This window comes from Hylobates moloch, unplaced genomic scaffold (genome assembly GCF_009828535.3).
Source record: "Hylobates moloch isolate HMO894 unplaced genomic scaffold, HMol_V3 SCAFFOLD_1, whole genome shotgun sequence".
NCBI lineage: Eukaryota > Metazoa > Chordata > Mammalia > Primates > Hylobatidae > Hylobates > Hylobates moloch.
This window is the reverse complement of record NW_026652276.1, coordinates 55,809,003-55,832,832: the sequence shown is the minus strand read 5'-3', so window position 1 is coordinate 55,832,832 and position 23,830 is coordinate 55,809,003. Positions and strand designations below refer to the sequence as shown.

Genomic DNA, 23,830 nt, shown 5'->3' with positions numbered 1-23,830 from the left:
GAACTTTCAGAATCACAGACGAGATTTCTACCTATGTTAACTATAAGACTGTGATGCTGATACATATATATATCCACATACACTATTATGTTAATACTTCTAGGTACTTAGCACACCATTCATATCATATGAACTCAGATATATGTTGTAATAAATTCATTTCAAGGAATACCAGATGAGAGGATAAACTCCCAAAATCTTGTGTTTTGGGTTTTTGTCTCTTTTTTTAAGCATATATCTTACTGATGATAGGTGTTCTCTGAGAATAAAGATAACACTTTACTTTTCAATTAGTAGAAATTACTAGAAGCTGAACTCTAACTAGAATCTGACAACATCTGCAAAATTTTATAATATCTTTAGAAACAAACCCAAATGAAATAATAGTACAAAATGTATTTTCACATTTTCTCCTTTTAATGTTGTATTTTTTAATTGCTAATCTTTGTTAATGTCAAAAGAAGAGAAAAGGAGATTAGTTTTCATTAATTTCATTAATATTGTGTTCTTTGCCACACGTACAGCACTTGTATTGGGCACTATAGATAGCATGAACTATATGACGATTTAAGAAATGGTCTCAGCCTGATTTGAGTATACATGTTAGAATGAGAAAATCACAACTATATAAGGCAGAACTAGTAAGTTCCTGACCATTAACAAAGATGCCTTTTCAATTAGACTTTCCAGTATTTTACATTCAGTTTCATTGAGTTTTTTTTTTTTAATAAAGATTTTCTTTGTGAAGATAATATGATGGACGTTTTTCAGACAAAGGTGGTTATTTTGTACTCAGTCACCAGAGGCATACATTTCTGTTACAGCTGATCTGGTTTTCAAACAGATACATGTAAAATTAACTAGTCCTTGTGGGACTTAAACATCAGGACTTAGTTTCCTGATTCCTATGTAGTTAGCCTTATATTATAAACCAAAAGACAATGAAATACTAACTACTTTTTTTTTGCCAATTAATCTCTAAGGTGTTTTCAAAGGACCATATATCAGCTTCATTCCAAATGTGTTTCATTTCACCTGTGACTCTTTTAAACTATATTTTTATCTAAGTCTTAGGAAACTGTATATTTCAGTGACAAAGGTCATCAATATGACTTAAGAATTTTTTTATGTTACCATATTTAATTGATGATTATGTATTTTGAATTACCTTGTTTTTACAGCATGTATGGAAATATATCAAAAAATGTATATTCTTTATAAAAGTATTTAAAACCTCTCAAGTTAGAAGTATAGTATATAATATAGTAATTATATGGATCACTTCATGATTGTGCATTATTGTATATATTGGACATATTTCACTTAAAAGAGAAATTTAATGCATGAGAAGTAGAATCCAATGTGTTAGGAATCTTCATCCATGAATTTTTACACGGTGTTGAATAGGTACTGAAAGTAAAAATTTTAGTAACTAAATCTGCCAGGTGCAATCACATGTGCCTGTAGTTCCAGGTATTCTGGATTCAAAGGCGGGAGGATCACTTGGTCCCAGGAGTTTGAGCCTGCAGTGCACTGTGATTGCATCTGTGACCAGCCACTGCACTCCAACCTGGGCACATAGTTGAGACCTTATCTCTTTTAAAAAAGCAGGGAAGGGGATGATTAAATCTTCTTTGATAAATTGATTTTGAGAATATTTCATTGAAAAACTAGATAATTTGTGGAGATACATTGTCAGTTGTATACAGACTAATTAACTACATTGGTGATTCACTCCATGGACCATTTTCTTCAGATATGTTGGGAATTATTATCTATTCCTACACTTATTACACTAATGACTCACCTTAGAAGGAAAAGAAAAATTTTAATTTACTTTAAAAAAATTTTTTTGATTGAATAATTGTGTATATTTGTGGTTAATTATTATTTTACACTCCAGACCTATTTCTACCCCTGTAGGGAAGAAACTTAATCACTGATACCTTCAGCCTGTCAGATACCACTGATATCTTCAGTCTAGTTTTAAGAAAAACTAGGACTAAGAAGAAGTATATAATCAAGTTCAAGCTAATCATGGCTATTTTTAAATTACTTGGTCTTTTTTAATACTTTTTCCCAGAGCAACCTTCTAAATGGAAGGGCAAAGCCTCAACTATCTAAAATGCAGCTTTTAAGGACTCTTAGATGTATGAAATGCCTTATGTACAGGAGATTCCATCTATGCCTTGACACCCACACCACTCCCACCCCTGTTCTCTCTTCCAAGAAGGTTTTTGGCAGCAAATAATTCTCTTTATTTAAATATTTTTATATATTTAATTCACATTAGGGGTAACAACTAAGAAAATTATTTAATTGGCAGGTTTATTAGGTAGTTGTTGATCGATGACATGTATAACAGTCCAAATGGTATGATAGGTGAAGCCAGTGCTGCGGTGGCACATCCCTGTAATTCCAGCACTTTGGGATTGCTTGAGCCCAAGAGTTCGAGGTTGCAGTGAGCCATGATTGCATCACTGCACTCCAGCCTGGGTGACAGTGTGAGACTCCATCTCAAGAAAAAAAAAAAATTTGTATAAAGGGTGAAGGTTTACCCTTTATTAAAAAAAACGAAAGCAGAATCAATATTAGAAGAGACAGAAGTATTAACACAGATGAGTTGTCTATAAGATGAGAAAAAGTGAGCTACCACCTCATAATGTTTAAAAGGTTGTGGGGGGATTCACAGGAATATAGTTCTATAGCATGCTAATGATTTATATACCTCTGTTCATATACAGCATGCTACTGTACAAAAATAATACTATCCAAAAATATAGGAACAAGTGAATATCAGTTCTCTTGATAATCCATTTGCACAAAATTGAAGGTTTCTTCTGGGCAAGTACATAAATGTACTTTTCACTCTTTACATGTGAGTGTCATGTGCATGTAAAAGAAAGGGAGAATCTCAAAGACTTCTATAGCTAGAGATGACAAAATATTCTTGATATTGAATAATCATGTTGAATGCCTTTTAAATCTCTCTGAATGCATTAATGTAACACTTTTAAAAGGTAGCACAGTTCCCTTCCACACAGTTACCTGACCTCCCTATTTCAAAATTGCGGAATATGACTCACCAGAGAGGCATTTGGCAATTAATTTCAATCAACTATTGCTAATAAGGGATAAACTACAATAAAATCCTCAAAATTAAGAGCCAAATATTCCTTGTTCAGATGTCATCCCCCCTCCCCCAGTTTGATTATGTAATCTGTACAATTATATGAAGAAATACAAGATTAAATAAGGTGAACTTCTGTTGAAGAGAGAATACCAGATAGTACACTTCTTTTGCTGATTTTTTAGAAATACTGAGTTTGAATTTTCAAAGGAAAGAATTTTAGCAAAAGATAGCCATACCAAAGTGCTTTGTCATTTCAACAAGCACCCTGAAATTTTTCATGCTAAACTAGAAGTGCTATGAAAGTACAGTATAGAATATAATTTTTAATATGTTTAGAAAAGTATATTATACTTTTAAGTTATTTTTAATCTTTTTACTGAATACTTAAATGTTCCAGAAATGATTTTCAGAGCATTACTAGACATTTTAATTACAAAGAATTAGTTAGTATGAGGAGATAGAGACAATGGTAACTATCTACTACTACTCCCTGCCCCCAGCAAAAAAAAGTGCCATTCAGGGAATAGGAAACAGCAAAAGTAGAATTTAAGTCTTCCTGAATGGATTTAACGTGTTAGCATTTAAAAATAGTATTTTGTGGTCAGTCATCTTAAGCTTATCTCTATTTTATCTATGTTTACATAGTTTTTATTAGAAATAACACCCATTAAAATTTAACAGAAACCTTGTATGCTGCCTAGAACACTACTAGTTTATTGGAAGTCAAATAAAAATATAATTTTTTTAAGGTTTCAATAAGATTCTTAAATGTATAATGTAATGTATTACTACTCATTCTTCTTAAACAGAATTGCCTACTGCTAACAGTTTTGAAAAGATTGTCCATCTTTTTTATCTCTTCCCTTTGATAGTTGAAGATCAGAAGACCAAACGCAAAATTCACTGTCAGAACTTGTCCAGGGGCAAACAGTAAAAGCATAGGAAAAATATTAAAGTGAGCCAATAGGATTTCAGAGGCCTAGATAACAAACTTAAGGGCGGCTAACAGGTTTATACTTGCACTTACATTTTTATATCTGGCTTAATTGCATAAGTAAATGAGAATCAACATACTTGACTGTAGAAATGAGAATGAGCCCTCTATGAGAAACAGAACAATATTTTGGATTTGTTTTGCAATGGTTTTTACATGGAAATTTTGGCCATGGTTTTAAGTGAAATATATTTTTCTTTTTCAAAATGGGAGCTTATATAGTGACTTATTAACATCTAAAAGTGTAAAATAAATGAAATTTCAAAGAGGTAAATTGAGAGATATGTTTGATTAATTCCTCTGGTAAAACAAAATAGCTTTTCATAGATCTTTACTAAACTTTTTAAACAGCTTTAAGGTATATTTGACACAATAAACTATACATATTCAAAGTGTACAGTTTGGTGTTTGACAAATATATTTATTTGTGAAATTATAACAAGATATAATCTACATATTCATCCCTCCCAAAAGATTTCTTATGCTCCTTTGTAATCCTTTCCTCCCCAAACACCAACCACCCACCAACTCCAGACAAGCACTGGTCACCATAGATTAGTTTATAGTTTTTTAATGATTTTATATAAATGGAATAATATAATATGTACTTTTCATTTTACTTTTACTCAGCATAATTATTTGGAGATGTATCTATGTTATTGCAGATATCAGTACATTCCTGTAAATTGCTTAGTAGTAGTATTTTGTATGGATCTGACACTGTCCATTCACTTGTTGATGGACTTGTGTTGTTTCCAATTTGGAGCTACTACAAATAAAGTTAATATGAATATTCACATACAAATCTTTGTATGAACATATGGTTTCATTTCTTTTGGGTAAATTATAGGAGTGGAATGTCTGATTCATATGTTTTAAGTTTTTAAGAAATTTCTAGTGTTCTACAAAGTGGTTGTGCTATTTTATATTCCCAATGGCAGTTTTTAAGAGTTCCAGGCTGGGTGCAGTGGCTCACGCCTGTAATCTCAGCACTTTGGGAGGCCGAGGTGAGTGGATCACATGAAGCCAGGAGTTCGAGACCTGCCTGGCCAACATGGCAAAACCCCATCTCTACCAAAAATACAAAAAATTAGCCAAGTGTGGTGGTGCACCTGTAATCCCAGCTACTCTGGGTGGGGCTGAGGCGCGGCAATTGAATTAGGAGGTGGAGATTGCAGTGAGACAGGATTGCACCACTGCTGTCCAGCCTGAGCAACAGAGTGAGCCCTGTGTCAAAAAAAAGTTGCAGTTCCACATCCTCAGTAACACTTGATGTGGTCAGTTTTAATTTAGATCTGTAATCCATTGGGGTTAAATTTTGTATGTAATCAAAGTTTGGATCAAAGTTCACTTTTTTCCTTGTGGTAAACAATCCAGTTGTTCTAGAACTATTTGTTGAAAGGACTATCCTACATTATCTTTGCACCTTTGTCAAAAACCAACTGATTATCAGTCAATGGTGCTTTGTTTTTTTAATTCTGTTTTGATTCAGAGTGACTTTGGCTATTCTAGATTCTTTGCATTTCAGTGTACATTTTAGAATCGGCTATTTCTACCAAAAGAAACTGCAAGAATTTTTATTGAGTTTGCATTAAATCTGTAGATCAGATTTATGGAGTTGACATCTGATACAGTTTGGCTGTGTTGCCACCCAAAATCTCATCTTGAATTGTAATTTCCATAATCCCCACGTGTCAAGGGAGAGAACAGATGGAGGTAATTGAATATTGGGGCAGTTTCCTCCATGCTGTTCTTGTGATAGTGAGTGAGTTCTCATGAGCTCTGGTGGTTTTATAAGGGGCCCTTCCCTCGTCGCTGGGCACTTCTCCTTCCTGCCGCCCTGTGAAGAAGGTTTCCCTTTTGCCATCTGCCAGAATTGTAAGTTTCCTAAGGCCCCCAAGCCTTGATGAACTGTGAGTCAATTAAATCTCTCCTTTACAAATTACCCAGTCTGAGGCAGTTCTTTATAGCAGTATGAAAACGGACTAATACAATGTCTCAATGTTAATATTGAGTCTTCTGACCCGTATGTATATTCATGTATTTAGGTCTTTTAAAATCACTTCAGCAATAAATGTTTTTTTAAATTTCAGTTCACAATTGTTTGTTGTTAGTATATAGAAATACAGTTGACTTTTGCATTTTAATTTTATCATGCTACCTTGCTAAACTCACTTATTCTAGTAGCTTTTTTGTTGATTTCACAAGATTGTCCTCTACATAGACAATCGTGTCCTCTGTAAATGAAGATGATTTTCTTTCTTTCCAATCTGAATACATTTTATTCCTTTGTCTTATGTTATTGCATGAGTCAGTGAACTTACAGATAGTTTTATTCTTTATGCACTGTCTATACCTGCTTTCATGCTACAATGGCAGAGTTGAGTAGTTGCCACAGAGACTGACAGAAAAAGTTGGTCAAATTCTGCCTTACTGTGCTGGTGATGAGAGCGAACATTATTGCCTTGTTTGTGATCTTAAGTGGAAAGCATTCAGTCTTGCATGATTAAGTAATGACGTTAGCTGTATATCATAAATGCACTGAGGAAGTTTTTTTTCTGTTCCTAGTTTACTGAGACTTTGTGGGGGGTTGCTTTGTATTTTGTTTTAATCAAGAATGGATTTTGGATTTTGTCAAATCTTTTTCTGAATCTATTGAGATGATCAAGTGGCTTTTTTAAAAAAACTTATGGTGAAAACAGCCTGAATTCCTAGGATAAACCCCACTTGAGCCTGATACATTTTCTTTTTATATATTGTTGGATTTGATTTGATAAAATTTAGCGTACTTGTTTCTATGTTCATAATTGATTAATTAACCTGTAGTTTTTGTATCAGGATAATGCTGTTGAAATCAGCTCAGTAGTCCCATAGACAGTTATTTTTTATTAAACATAGAAATTGACCCTTCTGCTGTTAAAGCTTGAAATTTATATAGGTTGGTGCAAAAGTAATTGTCAACTTTTGATGAACCCAAAGAACCAGCTTATGGTTTCACTGATTTTTCTCTATAAATTTGCTGTTTCACTGATTTCCCCTCTGATCTTTATTTCTTTTCTTCTGCTTACTTGGAGTTTAATTTGCTTTTTGTTCCTTAACCTAGCAGTTGAGGTTATTGATTTGATCCTTTTTCTAAAATAGGCATTGAGTACTACAGAACCCCCAGCTAATTCCTCACAGCTAGATCCTCATGTTTACCCAGGTAGCTTATGTTTTTAATCAACACTACTCTACTTTTGACAGAAATAGCTTTGCTAATATTGAGAAAGTTAAGGTTTAAGACAACCTGAAAAGAATAATCTGATTTTTCTAATAAGATTCTTTTCTAATGGCCAACATGAATGATACTTTAAAGATTTGAGTAGAAGTTCTTCATATATGAATGGAGTATGAAATATTAAAATCTCACTAAAATAACAGATGTAATATAAATGTCAAGAACTGTAGGAGAAATTAATAAAGAGGTCTATTGAATTGCATAGTGTTTTTGTTGTAATACATGTTTCCTTTGACATCACTGTTTAAAGTGATTCCATTAAACAAAAAAGATTCCCCTAAATATATTGCTTTTATGCTGAAGCCACAGTAACTACTAACAAATCATTTAAAACCCTATAGAACATTATAGGAGCTGAAATATTCAGTGGATGACCTTCTCAGAAAAGATACAGATACATCATTATGTCTCATTTTTATTTTCATGTGGTTCAGATTAAAACTATTGCTTTAAATTGGATATTAGAGCTCAAGAAATATTGAGACACGTTTGACTACTTTTGTTTCCTTGGTTCATTTACTTGTCCACACACTGAAGACTACTGTAAAAACAGGGAAAACATTTTGAAATGACAACTTGTTCAAAATCTAAACTTTAAAAACTAAGCTCTAGAAATTCAAGGAATATAATAAGATGACATTTTGTTTTGCCTCAAGCCCTGAGCACATCATTGGTATAATCATTTAGCTATGTCAAACAACATAGTGTCTGGCAAGATTTTAGCTAGAGTCAACTATCAACTCTCCACAGCTTATCACTGAAACAACAAGCTTCACGTGACCGTATTAAAAATTATCAGTTTTACATTTGAAAAGCCCAATGCCAATCTGGAAAAAATTGCTTGCATTGATGAGTAATAAATTATGCATTTTGCGCATTCTCACAACTGCATGAATTCATTTCACAATGTTAGCAAAGAATCTGAATTCTTGGCGGCACGGGTCCTCTGTACGCTGAGCGCCAGTCCCCTGTGCCCACTTTTCTTTCTCTATACTTTGTCTCTGTGTCTCTTTCTTTTCTCAGTCTCTCGTCCCACCTGACGAGAAACACCCACAGGTGTGGAGGGGCAGGCCACCCCTTCATCTGGTGCCCAATGTGGGTGCTTTTCTCTAGGGTGAAGGTACGCTCGAGCGTGGTCATTGAGGACGAGTCGACAAGATTCCCGAGTACGTCTACAGTCAGCCTTGCGACATTCGAAGTTCTACAGTGAACCCATCGGAGATGCAAAGAAAAGCGCCTCCACGGAGATGGAGACACCGCATTCGAGCACTGTCGACTCACAAGATGAACAGAATGGTGATGTCAGAAGAACAGATAAAGTTGCCTCCACCAAGAAGGCGGAGCCGCTGACTTGGGCACAATTAAAGAAGCTGACACAGTTAGCTAAAAAAAAAGCCTAGAGAACACAAAGGTGACACAAACTCCAGAGAACATGCTGCTTGCAGCTTTGATGACTGTATCAACGGTGTCTGCAGGTGTACCCAGCAGCTCTGAAGAGACAGCGACCATCGAGAACAAGCCATGATGACGATGGTGGTTTTGTCGAAAAGAAAAGGGGGAAATGTGGGGAAAAGAAAGAGTGATCAGACTGTTACTGTCTGTATAGAAAGAAGTAGACATGAGAGACTACATTTTGTTCTGTACTAAGAAAAATTTGTCTTGAGATGCTGTTAATCTGTAACCCTACCCCCAACCCTGTGCTCGCAGAAACATGTGCTGTGTCGACTCAAGGTTTAATGGATTTAGGGCTATGCAGGATGTGCTTTGTTAAACAAATGCTTGAAGGCAGCATGCTTGTTAAAAGTCATCACCACCCCCTAATCTCAAGTACCCAGGGACACAAAACACTGCGGAAGGCCGCAGGGACCTCTGCCTAGGAAAGCCAGGTATTGTCCAAGGTTTCTCCCCATGTGATAGTCTGAAATGTGGCCTCGTGGGAAGGAAAAGACCTGATCGTCCCCCAGCCTGACACGCGTAAAAGGTCTGTGCTGAGGAGGCTTAGTAAAAGAGGAAGGCATCTGTCTCCTGCGCATCCCTTGGGCAATGGAATGTCTCGGTGTAAAACCCGATTGTATATTCCATCTACTGAGATAGGAGAAAACCGCCTTAGGGCTGGAGGTGAGACATGCTGGCAGCAATACTGCTCTTTAATGCACCGAGATGATTATGTATGTGCACATCAAAGCACAGCACCTTTTTCTTAACCTTGTTTGTGACACAGAGACATTTGTTCACATTTTTCTGCTGACCCTCTCCCCACTATTACCCTCTGGTCCTGCCACATCCCCCTCTCCGAGATGGTAGAGATAATGATCAATAAATACTGAGGGAACTCAGAGACGGTGCCGGCGCGGGTCCTCCCTATGCTGAGCACCGGTCCCCTGGGCGCACTTTTCTTTCTCTATTAAAAAAAAAAAAAAAGAATCTGAATTCTTAACTGTAGTATACATACATATTTCTCTTCCAAGCAGGTATTAAAAACACATTGTCTGCTTCTCAGAGAGTTATAGTTAAGTTACTGCACTATGTCTTTTTGACAGTTTAAAAGGTTTGGAATGTATTGGAGTTGCTTGAAAAGATTCATTATCCTGCTTTATTAATGTAACCCCAGTGGGCTGAACCATTTGTATTCATATACATGGGGAAATATGTAGTCTACTTTAAAAGAAAAAAGAATTTTGTTAAATGAGGGGAAAAAAATAGGTAAATAATTGCAAAGTCAGTGTTTTCTGTTGGACTGTAGTAAATTATGGATGTTACTGGTACTTACTGAAGCATCAAAGTTATTTTAAAAAGAGAGACAAGCACAGTAAGCATGCCAGTACTCCTACTGCTTAATTTCAACTTCCCAGACCGTTAAGTTTTGTTTTGGATGTGCTTCCACATGGCTTTGTTTTCTGGGCAAAAATTACAATTTTAATTTTTTTTTTTTAGATGGAGTCTTGCTCTGTCACCCAGGCTGGAGTGCAGTGGCGCAGTCTCGGCTCACTGCAACCTCTGCCTCCTGGGTTCAAGCGATTCTCATTCCTCAGCCTTCCAAGTAGCTGGGACTACAGGCACACGGCACCACGCCTGACTAATTTTTGTATTTTTAGTAAAGGTAGGGTTTCGCCACGTTGGCCAGGCTAGTCTTGAACTCCTGGCCTCAAGTGATCCGCCTTGCTCAGCTTCCCAAAGTGCTGGCATGAGCCACCGAGCCTGGCCTGAATTTTTTAAATGCACTTTTTTCTCATTCACAGCAGCCATTAAATTCAAAATACTTTTTTACATAGATCAATTCCATATATTAATTTTAAGGTGTATTTGCCTTTCCTGGGTGAGAGTTACATCTCTATATAAATGAAACAGTAAGTCATGGGCTTTCACATGTGAACACTAAGTGACTTGGCAATGTACCATGTGGTTGTGAGTACATTGATAATACCGAGATAAATTCTGTTTTTCAGTCTTCATGTCATCACTGATGAGGGAGAACCCTCAGCTTGACAGTCTAAGGCAAATTATGTGGGAAACAATAACATTATTACAGATGTGCTAATGTACAGGAAAGTGACAGAAAATGGAGACACTTGAGTGGCCCACATCAATTACTGCTGTATTTACCTTCTTGTATCAATCCATCTAGTCTTGAACTAAGAATACATTTATAACATGACCCTCAGGAGTTCACATTCACAAGAAAAATGGTGATGAAAATGTCACGAAATGATAAGCAGGAAGCACACTGTGAAGTTGCACTTTGGTATCCTGGTCAGCTCCTTTCAAACGCAGCATTCCATGTGGGCCATTGGTAATTTTCACTGGGCTCAAGATGATTAAGTAATTATAGAACTGTCTTTAACCTCATTTGGTATTTACACTTTGAGGGTAAAGAAGTGTTCCTTTTCCATCTTTGATTATTCTCTATCCCTTGGCAATCTCATTCACCTTCATGATTTAAATAATTGCTTCCATATGAACAACTATATCTTCAGCCTCACGTGTCCAGTAAGCTACTTACTGCACAGCTCAACATGAATATCCTGCCAGTTCTTCAGATTCCAAACTAAAGTTGTTATTTTCTTTCCTAAATCTTTTCTTCCTTTTTCCCCTTTCTTTTTTTTTCCCTGTTATTGAGATTTTATTATCCAGCCAAGTGGACTAAAAAATATCTATTGGTTATTTTGCCAGACCAAGATTTCTCCCACATCCATCCTCTTTTCTATTCACATGGCCACTATCCTCCTATATTACACAGGCTCTCATCTCCTTTCATAATTAGTCACATGTAATTTATCTTCCAAACTGAAACATTTTTGAGTGTGGAAGGGACACTATGGAGAGTGAAGAAAACTCTTTTAGTACTTTTATTAGACAACTGGTATACATTGGAACTGTCCTTTGCAAACTTGGGCATATGGTCACTGTACTTGTAATTAATTTAACCTGTTTCCTTTCCTTCCTGTAACTGATCCATCCAAAGCATTGCTGGATTTATCTTCTTAAGCATAGTTTTAATCATGAGATCTCCCACTTCATAATTCTTTAATGGCTCTACATTGCCTACCAAATACAATCTAAATATTTAGGCCTAATCTTCAAACTCTCCTCTGGTGGCCCCAACTTCCCTCTCCAACTTTCTTATTTCTTTAGTCAAGTAACTCACAATGTAATGCTTAAACTTTTTTGATCCTGAGTTACCTCATTAGTAAGGTAGGGATTAAAATGTCTCTTCCTCAGTTGTGAAGCTGTAATGGGGTATTATATGTAAAGAAAGTAGGTTGGTATATAAGTACTTAGCAGCAAGTACTTAGTACCTAGGCACTGAGGTATTAGTAGCTATTATCACATACACTGTAGGGTTGTTTGTTTGTTTTGCTTTGTTTTGTTTTCTGAAACAGACTCATTCTGTCACCCATGCTGGAGTGCAGTGGCACAATCACAGCTCAGTGCAACCCCCAACTCCCGGATTCAAGCAATTCTTGTTCCTCAGCCTCCCAAGTAGCTGGGATTACAGGCACTTGCCACCACACCCAGCTAATATTTGTATTTTTAGTAGAGATGTGGTTTTTGCTGTGTTGGTCAGGCTGGTCTCAAACTCCTGGCCTCAAGTCATCCGTCCTCCTCGGCCTCCCAAAGTTCTGAGATTACAGGCATGAACCACCGCACCAAGCCCATACACTGTAGTTTTCTATGTCTTTTCTATGTTTTCCTACTTTATGAAATATTCTCTTTCACATCCCTTTTGACAGTGTTCACATTCCTAAATCCTTCCTATCCTTGAATGTTTTGAAGATATATTCCCATGAAGACTTCAATTCCCCGAAACTGGGGATTCAAAAATCACATGGCAATTAAGAATCTGTTTCTACCTTGTTTCTGTGTGTATCTTAGCTCTTATAATAAGAATGCTGTTTCCTCAAGGGCAGGAATTCTGTCATTCTTTGATGGTGCCCTCTCTTTTAGTGCTGTACATTTTGGCAAAGAATATTTGTTAACTTTTTTAAATGTTTTAATTAATATTTTTAACATTTGTTAAAATTATTTCATTAAAGGGACCATTCCTTTGGAAATATTAAGACTCCGAGACGGTACTGCCTTTGCCAAATATAGTACATCCATACAGTAAAATGCTACACAGCTGTTTACAAGAATGAGAAAAGATTTTTCCATGTACTGACGTGGAAAGATGACCATGATGTTCTGTTGAGCGTTTTTTTTGTTTTTGTTTTTTTTTTTTTTTGGACACAAAGTCTCTCTCTGTCGCCCAGGGTGGAGTGCAGTGGCACGATCTTGGCTCACTGCAACCTCCACCTCTGGGTTCAAGCAATTTATTCTCCTGCCTCAGCCTCCTGAGTAACTGGGACTACAGGCACATGTCACCACACCCAGCTAATTTTTTCGTATTTTGGTAGAGACAGGGTTTCACCATGTTGCCCAGGCTGTTCTCAAACTCCTGAACTCAGGCAATCCACCCGCCTCAGCCTCCCAAAGTGCTAGGATTACAGGTGTGAGCCATTGTGCCCGGCCTTTTTTTTTTTTTTTTTTTTAAAGACAAGTATGGCTGTGTGTGGTGGCTCACACCCGTAATCCCAGCACTTTCGGAGGCCAAGGCAAGAGGATCACTTGAGGCCAGAAGTTTGAGACCAGCCTGGGTAACGTAGTGAGACCTTGTCTCCACAAAAAAAAAAAAAAAAAAATTAGCCAGACATGGTGGTTCATGCCTGTGGTCCCAGCTACTTGGGAGGCTGAGGCAGGAGGGTCACTTGAGTCCAGGAATTTAAGGTTACAGTGTGTTGATTGCATCTCTACACTCTAGCCTTGGCAACAGAGTAATATCCCAGCACTTTGGAGGCTGAAGCAGGAGGTTCACTAGAGCTCAGGAGGTCAAGACCTGCCTGGGCAACATAGTGAGAGCTCATCTCTACAAAAAATAAACAAAATAAGCCAACTTATTTTGGTCCCAGCTACTCGGGAAGCTGAGGTTGGAGGATCGTTTGAGCCTGGGAGGTCCAAGCTACACTGAGCCAAGATTGCGCCACTGCACTCAAGCTAGGTGAGTGTATAGTGTGTATGTGTGCCTGGTATGTTCTTTTTTTCTGAAGATCTAGAAGTTATAGGCCTGTTAACAGTAGTCGTCTTTGGTGTTTGTAGGGTGGAAGAGGTGTAACTATAGAGAATTTGATTGTCATGTTTTTGTTATTGTTTTCAGGTTTTTATATTGTAAAAGACACCTAACAAATTTACCACCTTAACCATTTCTAAATGTACTGTTCAGTAAAGTATATTCACGTTGCTGTGCAACAGATCTCTAGAACTTTTTCGTCTTACAAAATTGAAACTCCAAACTCATAAAACCCTAATTTTTCTCCTCCCCCCAATCCCTTGGCAACTACCTTTCCACTTTTCATTTCTATGATTTTGACTACATTAGATATTTCACATAAGTGGAGTAATACAGTATTTGTCCTTTTGTGACTGGCTTGTTTTGCCAGTATAATGTCCTTGAGATTCATCCACGTTGTTGTATGTGACAGTATTTCCTTCTTTTTTAAGGCTGCATAGTATTTCATTGCTTGTATATACCATGTTTTCTCTATCCACTCATCTCTCCAACATTTAGATTGCTTCCACCTCTTGGCTATTGTGAATAATGCTGCAGTGAACATGGGTGTGCAAATTTCTCTTCCAGAGCCTGCTTTGAATTCTTTTTGATATATACCCAGAAGTGGATTTGCTGGATCACATTCTATTTTTAATTCTTTGAGGATTCTATTTTTAATTTTTTATTGTTTTTTATAATGGCTGTACCACTTTACACTCCCTACAACAGTGCACAAGGGCTCCAATTTCTCCACATCCTCCCCAGCACTTGTTATTTTCTGTTCTTTTGATAGTGACCATCCTAAGGGGTGCGAGGTTGTATCTCAGTGTGGTTTTGATTTGCATTTCTCTCAATTAGTGCTGTCAAGCATATTTTCATATGCTTGTTGGTCATTTATATATCTTTAGAGAATTGCCTATTCAATCGCTTCTCGGCCTTTTGGCTAAGATCAAGTGAGAATTGCCTATTCAAGTCTTTTGCCCATGTTTTAATTGAGTTATTTGGTTTTTGTTGTTGAGTTGTAAACGTTCCTTTTATTTTCTGTATATCAGCCCATTATCCAATATATGATTTGCAATATTTTCTTCCATTCCATAGCTTGCCTTTTTGCTCTCAGTTATTTCCTTTGATGCACAATTTTTTTACATTTGATATAGTCACATTTGTCTGTTTTTGGTTTTGTTATGTATGCTTTGGATGTCATATCCAAGAAATCTTTGCCAAATCCAGTGTCTGAAGCTTCTCACCTAAGTTTTCTTCTAGGAGTTGTATAGTTTTAGGTCTTATGTAGGTCTTTAATCACTTTTGAATTAATTTTTGCATATAGTGTAAGGTAAGGGTCCAACTTCATTCTTTGCATATGGTTATCCAGTCCTCCCAACACCATTTGTTGAAGAGACTGTCCTTTCCCCATTATGTAGTCTTGGCGCCGTTGTCAAAAATCATTTGGCCATATACACAAGGGTTTATTTCTGGGCTATTATGTTCCATTGGTCTATATATCTGTTTATGCCAGTACCACATCATCTTGATTACTGTTGCTTTGAAGTAGGTTTTAAAATCAGGAAGTGGGATCCTCCAAACTTGTTCTTTTTCAAGATTATTTTGGCTATTCAGGGTCCCTTGAGATTCCATATGAATTTTAAGATTTTCTGTTTCTGCAAAAATATTCCCTTGGGATTTTTTGGGGTCTTAGTGGCAGGATTTCACTCTGTTCCCCAGGCTGGCCTCGAACTTGGGCTTAAGTGATCCTCCCACTTCAGCCTTCCAAGAATTTAGGACTAAAGCAAGTGCTACAACAGCCAACTTGCCACTGGGATTATGATAAATATTGCATTAAATCTGTAAATGGCTTTGGATAGTATGGACATTTTAACAAAATTAAAGTTTTTCAATCCATGTGCATGGATGTCTCTCCATTTATTTGTATCTTTTTGCTTTCTTTTAGCTATATTTTATAACTTTGAGTGTTCAAGTCTTTCACCTCCTTGGTTAAGTTTATTCCTAAGTATTCTATACTTTTTGATGATACAGCAAATGGGATTTGTTTTTAAATTCCTCTTTGGACTGGTTATTATTAGAGTATAGAATTGCAGCTGGCAGGCCAGGCATGGGGGCTCATGCCTGTAATCCCAGCACTTTGGGAGGCCGAGGCGGGCGGATCACCTGAGATCAGGAGTTCAAGACCAACCTGACCAACATGGAGAAACCCCATCTCTACTAAAAACACAAAATTAGCTGGGCGTGGTGGCACATGCCTGTAATCCCAGCTACTCGGGAGGCTGAGGCAGGAGAATTGCTTGAACCTGGGAGGCAGAGGGTGCAATGAGCCTAGATCACGCCATTGCACTCCAGCCTGGGCAACAAGAGCAAAACTTCGTCTCAAAAAAAAAAAAAAAAAGAAAGAAAGAAATGTAGCTGGCTTTTACATGTTGATTTTATATCCTGCAAATTTGCTGAAATTATTAACAGGTCTTTTTGGTGGTATCTTTGTGGTTTTCTAAATACAAGAGCATGTCATCTGTGAATAGAAGTAATTTTACTTCTTCCTTTCCAATATGGGTGCCTTTTATTTCTTTTTCTTGTCTAACTGCTGCGGCTAGAATTTTCAGTACTGTGTTTCACCTATTCCTAGTTTGTTGAGTATTTTTATCATTAAAGAGTACTGAATTTGATCAAAATTTTTCTCTTTGCTTGAGCCCAGGAGTTTGAGGTTACAGTGAGCTGACAGCGTCACTGCACCCCAGCCTGAGTGACAAAGTGATACCCTATCTCAAAAAAAAAATTTTTAAGGCTTCTGCATCAATCAAGATGATCATGTGGTTTTTATCCTTCATTCTGTTAACGTGTGGTGTATTACATTGATTGATTCTCATATGCTGAATTAACTTTCTGTTTTACACATGCCTATTTGGTTTATACCAAATATATTTGCATATATATGCGAAAAGATGAATATGTTTACTGCCTAAAAATGTATTAAAAGCTTAAAATAAAATGTTTTGTTACATAAAATTTGAAAAATATAGAGTATAAAAAAGAAAAGTCACCAAATCCCACAAATCATAAACACTCAGTTCATATTTTTTCTCCATTGTGATTGGGAATTTTTTTATTCTACATTATAGCATTACTTTCCTATCTTAAAAACTGTATTGACATCATTTTAATAAGTTGAATGGCAGAAACATTCATGGGACTATGCCTAAATTCCTAAAATATTTATATAGCATGAATATAAGAAATATATATTTAAATTTGCATTTTATTGTAAATATAATTATACAAATGAGATATAATTAATTACTGGATATTTAAAGTACTTTGAAGGCTTTTTTAAATTTGAATTTTGTTAATTATTAAGTTTAGATTTGATTTTCCTTTACTTGGAGCTCAAACCCAACGGAATTTAGGAGAAATAACAGTCACATAAGGAGCAGTAGTAGTGATGATGTGGAGGGGGAGGAAGAGGAGAGGAGGAGAGCAATTTATGTCTATTGAGCACTTACTGTGTCCCAGGCATCATGCTAAATTCTTTACATGATGATCTCATGCATTCCTCACAATAACCCTATGATCTGAGTACTGTTACACCCATTTTACATAAAAGGTAAATGAGGCCCAGAAAAGTTAAGAAGATTACCCAAGGTGCAGAGCCAGTAAGCATCAGAAACAGAATTCAAATCCTGATTTGTCTTAAGAGCTTTGCTAAGGGCTATATTTTATGAGTAGCTCTTTATTCCTAACCTAGGCTAGTATAATTACCAATATAAAAATCAACATTACTGTGATTTAGTTAGAAGAATATTTGAGTCTATTCAGCAACTCATTTTTGGGCAATGGATCTGCAAGATGAATTAATTGGACCAAGGCATAACAGATCCATTCAAAATTAATACCGAATTCTCTGTGACAAAAAGGATTGTGCAATGACACCAGTGAACTTCGAAAGCAGGCCGCTTAGCCATTAAATGAATCCATTTGTTACATTCCTATATGTACTCATTCCTTCTTTCTCAGTGTGACATCCTTATAGCAGTTCTTATAACTAGAACTTTTTAATTAGAATGATCAAAGTGCTCCATCAATAATGTACTGCCGTTATACATAATGTTAATGGTGTGAAGCTAGCGTGCTTGCTTCACATGGAGAACTTGTTGCTACAGAGAGTAATTTACTTGAAATAATTTTAGGAGCAGAGATCAGTATGGAAACTGGCCATTTGAGTGCTGTGTCTACTTAGCAATGACTCTAGTTTGTTTTTGTTGTTGTTGTTGTTTCAAACATGGAGGGAAAAAAAGTAGTCAAATCCCTACAGTTTTGTTCCTTTGTTAAGATCGCAACTTATTTCTTTCATTTATTCAACAAACTCTTGTGCAGCTATTATATGCCAAGCACTGTGCTGGGTACTGGGGATAACGGGGGGAAAAAAGTCCTGTCTCCCGGGAGCCCTAGCCTAATGAGGAAGACAGAAAACTAAATGGTCTTAATACTGTGTGATAGAGATATGCATGTGTGCTATGAGAGCATGTGAGAGGAGCATCTGAGCAAAGCAGGAGCAAGATGGAATAACACTTTAACTAAAACTTGAAGTGCAAGTTAAAATTGCCCAAATGAGTAAGTGAAGGTTGGTGTTTGAGCAGCATTAGCAGAGGTACAGGAGTGTGAGTGAGCCCAGCTCATGTAAAGGCCCGGAAACTAGTTCAGTATAGTTGGAACATGAAGCTAAGGAGGAGTGGTAAGAGATTTCTGATTTAGTAGTTGTAAACACTCTAGACCTAAGGAAACAATAATTAAGAGTTTCAAAACTCCAAAAGCAAGCTTTCACAGTCAAATAATTATTGCTAAAATTAAAGGAATGTTTTTGGCTTGGCATTCTTCCAAAATGATCAAATTATTAGATGCTGCTAAGGCTTTTAATGATAAATAAATGTCATACAGTTTTCCTTTAGATAAAGCTAGAGAGTAAGATAAGAGGTTCTGAGGTGGATTGTGCAGGGGAATGAAGACTATAGTAGAGCTCATTCCTGAGACATTTCAAGAAATAGCTCACACAACAAAGCTAGTCAGCTCCTGCTTCTTAAAATAGGATAGTGGCTAAGAAGCCCCTGCCATTACTGAGTCCTCAATGTTGCCAGAAATGGTGATCTTTAGCAATCAATTTCATCAAGTCCAAGCAATAACTGAGTTAATTTTATTGACTATTGTGCCATCAAAAAGGCCCAGATTTTTAACTCCAAAATGATGTTCTCCTTGCTTATATATCCCACCTTCCCTAGCTTCCTCTGAATCTGAATGAATTACTCAATAACTTTCAAATATAATTGTTATTAATAATGTCTTGGGCTAATATGCTTATAATTTGATAGGCATTAGCCAAACATAGAACAAAAGTTAGATTTAACTACACTGACCAAATTATCTTATATTTATCAACTTAGATAACCCAGAGAAAAGAATTAAACAATACTGTCTAATTTACATGATAAATGAAAATTTTAAAACAACAGAGTAAGCTATACATGTCCAGTATTAACATAGAAAATGGTGTGTGTGTGTGTGTGTGTGTGTGTGTGTGTGAGAGAGAGAGAGAGAGAAAGAGAGAGAGGCTGTCTTGCTGTCACCAAGACTGGAGTGGCATGATTACAGTTCACTGCAGCCTCAACCCTCAACCTCCTGGGCTCAGGTGATCCTCCCACCTTAGCCTCCTAAGTAGCTGGGACTTACAGGCTTGTGCCACCACACCTGGCTAATTTTTGTATTTTTTTGTAGAAACAGCATTTCACCATGTTGTCCAGGTTGGTCTCGAACTCCTGGGTTCAAGTGATCTGCCACCTCGGCCTCCCTAAGTGCTGGGATTACAGGTGTGAGCCACCATACCCGGCCTAGAAAATTTATTTATTTATTTATTTTTTTTTTTTTTTTTTTTTTTTTTGAGACGGAGTCTTGCTCTGTCACCCAGGCTGGAGTGCAGTGGCGCAATCTCGGCTCACTGCAAGCTCTGCCTCCCGGGTTCACACCATTCTCCTGCCTCAGCCTCTCCAAGTAGCTGGGACTACAGGCACCCACCACCACGCCCGACTAATTTTTTGTATTTTTAGTAGAGACGGGGTTTCACCGTGGTCTTGATCTCCTGACCTCGTGATCCGCCCACCTCGGCCTCCCAAAATGCTGGGATTACAAGCGTGAGCCACCGCACCCGGCCGAAAATTTATTATTTAATTATTTCATATATTCAACATGAAAATGAAAAAACATATTTCCAGTGTTTACCTCAATTCCAAATTAATTTCTATTAACTGTCTAGGTCTTTCAACCATTACTTTAGGCTTTTCTTTCTGAAGAATAGCAAAATAATATTGGAGCTTAATATTTCCCACTCAAGTGGAAGATTTTCCCATAAATATGTTTTGGAGTTAAATGTTTGAAAATGTATCTCAACATATTGTACGTAAGGAGAGAGAAACATGTTTTCTCGCTCTTTATACTCTTGCATGGATGCTGCCCAACTTATGCACAGACCACAAACTGACAAAAGTAGTATGCCCCATAACTGTTAAAGAATAAAATTATGTAGTAGTCATAATTCCTTGCTTATTAGAGTCCCTGAAAATTGCCTCACATTCACAAGCATGGATGCCCCACCCAAACTCCAGAAACCATATAAGCAAGGCAAGGCTGCCAGAACTGATAAGGGTTTCTTGAACCTGGACCTTCAAAAGCCCAAAGTGGATTGGAGAGTATAAAAGTGCAGGCGGAAGGGCCCTTTTGGCCTCAGAAGTAAAAATTCATAGCCAGTGTGTCATCTTCCTTCTCCTGCAAGAGTATTGTAGTCTTGTTTTCCAAGTGTTTTTCCCATCTATGTACAGACACTGCTGTATGTGTGTATTGAAAGGTGTGGTTGATTTGGAACTGAATAAACCTTTTCTTGGAAACTCCTAACTGTATGATATAACACCATGAACAACTTCCTTACTGTATGAAAGGGTAGCACAGTAACACACTAGTGGCCCCAAATGGAGAGTGACTACTATTGCAAATTCTTGAGAGAGCAGAAACAAAAGGCAAAAGATATATATAGATTACAACATGCTCTTGACACAGCACAAAAGTTGAATGGAGGTGAGGACCGTTTCAGCAACAAATGACTTAAACATTGAATCTAAAAGGAAAACATGGCTATCAAACTTAACGTAACCAGAATGTCAACAATAAACCTTACAGATCGGCTGTCCCAATAAAAAAACAGAATGTTGACTTTTTAAACATGCACGTATCCAGAAGAATTATTGGGAAATTATTGCATCCATTTCTAAGTATCTCTAAGTACTGGAAATATGTATTTTGATATAGATTCAAAAAATAATTAATGTGTAAGACAAACTATTTTAGAAGGTATTTAAAGGATTATATTTCGGTTGGTTAGGCAAAGGACTGAAAAAGAATACCCTGCCCTTATTTCAATTCTATTTGCTCTGTGAAGGAGTGGAGCTGGCCAACTTAAGTTACTTCTTTGTGCCCAGGATATAACTCATCCCAAGTAGCTTTTGAATTGCCTGGGAGCTCACAAAAGAAGAGGGGTCCCTGAAGGATTTCTAGGGCTATGAAATAGTTTGAGTACACCTGCTCTCTTTGTACATAGTATCCAGCTGAGTTCAAAGTACAAATAGGCATTTAGTAAACAATGTTGACTTGAATGAATTAACTAGATTTTTTTTCCTATAGCTTAAGGTTAATCTCTCCTGAGACAATATCACATTGTTTTTCTTGAAATATTTCTAATATGATACAGTTTAAGCCACAATCTATATCATAATACAGTGAATAATCATAGTTTCTTAGACATACACTATTTCAAAATTCTTTGCCCACTGGAAAGTAAGTTCAGGGAGACCCTTAAACCTCCCCTTACCCTGGATACTAAATTTCACTGCTTCAGGCAAGAACATTGTTAATGCATTCTATTTATAGTTGATTCATATACTTCTCCATCATAGAATGGATTCCAGGAAAGAGGCGGGATATTGTAACTGTGTGCAGTAACATTTCATAGTTCTTTAATACATTTGAAGTGCTGATGAAAAATTTCTTCCCTTCATCATATTTTTATGAAAGCCTAAGTTACAAGATTTTAAGCTGGATGGTAAGAACACAGCTACATATTATCACCCTTGACATTTGCAGACTGAAAAGAACTCTTTTTCCGTCTTGGTTTCTGGCTTCACTCACTGACACAATAAACAAGACTTATTTATTGTAGAAAGATTTAAAGACCAAACCCAGCATGGTAAAACGGCAAGAGGTTGGGTTTTGGAGTAACACAACCCTAGTCACAAATCCTGACTCTTCCCCCTTAATAGCTGGATGACCGTAACCTTCTGACCATCCTCATCTGTAAAATGAGGAGAAAAAGACTCGCCCTGGGGATGCTGAGTTATGAAGAAGAAAATGTATTTGAAGCACTTAGCACAAAGCCTGATTGTTCATAACTTTCTGCACGCTTTTCTTTATCTCCTTCCCTTCTCTCACTTCTTTTGATGTTGTACAATATAATCATGTTTCCAGAAGAAAAGATTAAGCCATGAATTTCTCTATCCTCTATTTACAAAAATTACATGTTTCTTTCTAATATGAATCATTATACAATTCTACCACATTAAAATAACAATAAATTATGATTAAAATATACTACTAATAATGATATTTTTCATGTATATCACCTCCCAAGTTTGAAGAACTTGCTGAATATTATAATAAACTCTAAAGGGCATGATTGCCTCCTGTAACTGAATCTATCAATAGGCAAGTCTTGATCCATGCTCAGAAGATCTCATCAAGAACCTGATTTTGTAGTTTTTGCTTAGTGCACAGGCTGGGTTGTCCCCTTGTGGCCCTTATGATGCAGGAGAGAGAGGAAAATTCTTTGAGAGAGACTGGAGAAAGCAAGAGAGGATGAGCAGATATTTGGGCAGATTATCTTGTGGGAAGAACAATCAAATGCAAAGGTAATGGAGGAAGGAGTATACTTGATATATTACACACTAATATAATATTTTTGTCATTAAAAGTGATGGCAAGAAGAGCAATTACTTTTGCACCAACCTAATATAACACACTAGTGGCAAATACACTAGCAAGAAGGCTAGTGTGACAGAAGAAGAGTGATCACACAGAGTGGCAGGACATGAGATCAGAGAAAGATCAAAAGGCCAGTTAACATAGGGTCTTATAGGGCATTGCATGGATATTGGCTATGGCCCTGAGTAAGATTGGAGGATTTTGGAAAAGGAGTCACATGATTTCACATTTTCTAAGAATTACTCTGGGTACCATGTTAAACTGGACCACAGAAAAACAAGAGAAAGCAGGGAGACTTGTTAGTACGTTTGCAATAAAACAGGTGGAAAAGTTATACCTTGGATAAGGATGTAGTAATGAAGTTATTGGGAAGAATTTGAATTCTGAGTATATTTTGAAAGTAGAACCACTAGGATTTTCTCATAGACTAGATGCGGAATACGATAGGAAGCAATAGTAAGGCAATAGTAAGGTATGTAAGAAAAGTCTGCAGGAGGGGGAGTTTAAAGGAGAACAATTGGAAGCTTGATTTTGTACTTGTGACATTTGTGGTGCCTATTAGACAGCTTACAAGTTTATAGCTGATTATATAAAGTACTTACTCTGTTCCAGGCAGTTTTAAGTGCCTAATCAACATTAATTCATTTAATCTTCACTACAACCCAGTAAATGAGGTATTTTGAATTGATGTGTCCTCAGTTCTTAATAGGATTTAAAACCACAAGACTGAATGCGATCACCACGAAAGTAAGTGTAGATGGAGAA

At 36.8% G+C, this 23,830-nt stretch overlaps 1 pseudogene; it reads left to right on the top strand.

The window, feature by feature from the left end:
- The first annotated feature begins 2,354 nt into the window (after positions 1 to 2,354).
- LOC131382038 (endogenous retrovirus group K member 16 Rec protein-like) lies at positions 2,355 to 8,939 on the top strand (annotated as a pseudogene).
- The last annotated feature ends 14,891 nt before the right edge of the window (positions 8,940 to 23,830 follow it).